Source organism: Nicotiana attenuata, unplaced genomic scaffold (genome assembly GCF_001879085.1).
Source record: "Nicotiana attenuata strain UT unplaced genomic scaffold, NIATTr2, whole genome shotgun sequence".
Classification (NCBI taxonomy): domain Eukaryota; kingdom Viridiplantae; phylum Streptophyta; class Magnoliopsida; order Solanales; family Solanaceae; genus Nicotiana; species Nicotiana attenuata.
Window position 1 is genome coordinate 99,062 of NW_017673145.1, and position 3,208 is coordinate 102,269.

Consider the following 3,208-nt stretch of genomic DNA (forward strand, 5'->3'; position numbering starts at 1 on the left):
ATCGCGAGGCCCAAGATGCGAACGCGAAGGCCAAAACACCGGTCCTGAAATTCCCTTCTACGCGTTCATGACTCACCAACGCGAACACGAAGATCAATTCTTCTGCAACAAAATAGCTGGAAACCTGCAATCTTCAAAGGCCAAAATTGGTCCGATTGACCATCCGAAATCATCCCGAGGCCCCCGGGACCTCAACCAAAAGCACCAACCCATCTTAAAACATCATCCAAACTTGTTCCAATCATCAAAACACATCTAACAACGCTAAAATCATATATTCTCACCGAATTCAAGCCTAAGTTTCTCAAAAACTTCCGAAATACGCATTTGATCAAAAACTCGACCAATACACCTCCGAATGACCTGAAATTTTGCACACACATACAAAATCACCTAACGAAGCTACAACAACTCTCAAAATTCCATTCCGACCCACGGATCAAATTCTCACCTATCAACCGGAATTCGCCAAAATACTAACTTCGCCAATTCAAGCCTAATTCTACACCGGACCTCCAAAATCAATTCCGATCACACTCCTAAGTCATAAATCACCCACCGAAGCTAACCAAATCACCGGAAATCACATCCGAGCCCTCTAACTCATAAGTCAACATCCGGTTGACTTTCCAATTCAAACCTTCCTTAAAGAGACTAAGTGTCTTATTTCCATCTAAAACCAATCCAATTCAACTCACTCACCCAAGACTCTCATAATGAGACATAAGGAAGCAGAAAATGGGGGAAAGGGGGCGATAACTCACGTGACGACGGGCCGGGTCGTCACAGACCAAAGGTCCTTCTCTTTTTGTTGGGATCCAAATAACTTTCCTTATTTTCTGCAATTCTTTGCACTCTACGTCATTGACGACTCATCTTCCTACTAACTTCTGACAAATCCTTCTTACTAGAAAAAACTAAATTATTCACTTAACGGAAAGCTAATGTATTCATAACTATCATACACAGTCTTAATAATTTAACTCTGCTTACATTGTCAATCTTGGAGATATCCCTTTTCATTAACTCTTAAAGGCTATTCTTCTGTAGTTTGCTCTCTTACTGCTAGCTAATTTTTTTCCACTACCACTATACTTCGAGTTTAACTTAAACTCTTTGGGTTCTAACACATGTTCGGTATTTCAAAGTATCATCCACTCACTAGAGTTAACCTGGCTAAGTGAATCAAATTGTACCTCTACTAGCTCTGTTGAAATTGCTAATTCAGTGTATCAACTCAAAACTTACTTATTATTCTTTTACTAAACACCTGCTAGAATCACGTTTTCTTGTTCTACCTTGGATAACTAAAGTGAGTAATAAGGTTATTTCTAACTTCCCTCACCATCCGACCCTGTTCTATGGTCGCATACTTACCGTTTTTTTTCCTAAACTATGTGCATGGATCACACTTAGAGAAAGTTCATCTGTCTTACACGAAAGTGGAATATCTAGCCCCAAACTTTCTATGCACTTCAAAATCATTTCCGACTATAAACATCTGGAGTAAACACTTAGTCACATAACCTAAGGGGGAACTGCCATATCATTTATCTTACATCAATAGCTGCTTCTTATAGTAACTTACTAACGTGGTACTTCTAGTTCTGATTTGAATAATCGAAACAACTTAAAATCGTTCCTTGAAATTCACTATTGGCTGCTCTTGGTTCTCATTTCATACATCATATCTTCTAGTCATTTGCGTGAGTTGTAAGAAATCACATCTTTGGTAATAACAAACGTTTCTGACTCCTAGGTATTTTACCCTTAGGCTCTTTTCTGTCCAAAACTATAATAACCAATGTTAGGGTCTGACATCTGAACTATCATCATCCCACATGTGGCTCCGTTTGCAAGAATTAAAAGAAATTGTTCTCTGAGGTAAAACACATACGATTACCATACACAAACTTATTCTTCAGAGTATACAATCATTTGATAAATCACTTACTGCACCACCCGGCGATTCTTGGGTCTTAATCCGGACCTAAAATATGTGAAGATTTCGCTCTAACCACTGTTACTTACATTTTCTTTTAGCACCCATAGGCATCACTGTATACTCACAAGTCACCAGAATTTTGATACACGGAAAATTAGATATTTGGTAAACATATAACTGAATACTGGCGTACTGAATAACCATAAATTTTCTAACTGAAAGACTGTATAACTGGTAACTGAGGTAAACTGATAGCCATAAGACATGATAACAGCTTTTGCACTTTCTGATAAGGTTATGCTCGAATCTGTACTACTATCCATTGCATCGCCAGCTGAGGAAGAACAATCTCCCCCAGCAATACCAATCCTCCCTAGTTCAATTAGAATCGAGAACCATCCCACTTTAACATCCTCTCAAGTCTCATATTTACCAACCTGTACTCCATAATTATACCCCAATGGGCAGTTATACTCTCTAGGACCTTAGGATTCTCCTACGCATCGCTCGGGCATCCAATACGTTTGGAAACCGATAGGAAGAGAAGGTTTATTGCTCTAAACTTCATGGCACGATCTAGAGTAGAAAGAAATGAGATAATCCTGGATGTCTTGGTAGTTAACCGTTTATATGAGTGGCTGACACATACATATAAAGGAAACTCCACTAGACACGGCTTCATAGACTCCCTAGGACACTTGAACCTAGTGCTTTGATACCAAGCTTTATCACGCCCCGAACCTGGGCCTGGACGTAACACGACACTCGGTGCCTAACTACATGTAACCGAGCGAACCAACTGGCTAGCTGAATCAACATGTGATATCATAACATATTGAATGCGGAAGATAAACTAACACATGCTGATATACTGAATGTCTGGATGATATAAATCAAAGTGCGGAAATACTAAAACAAGTCTGAAACATATATGTAGCCAACATTGCTTAACATGAAAAGCCTGAGACTCTGTCTAACTGTTACTCTAGTCTATGGAGCCTCTAATGAAGTACTGAAAATACTGACTGTCTGTAAATACTGAAAGACTGTAAAGTAATGATAATGCCCCGAAAGAACTGGGGATCACCAAATAGCTGGTACGAGAATCCTAGCGCTCTGAATCATCAACCTGTAAATCATTACCTGCATCGTGTGATGCAGGCCCCAGACAAAAGGAACGTCAGTACATTTGAATTGCACCGGTATGTAAAGCAACTGAAAGAAAGAATTATAAATGCTGAAACTGAAACCAAGCTGATAACT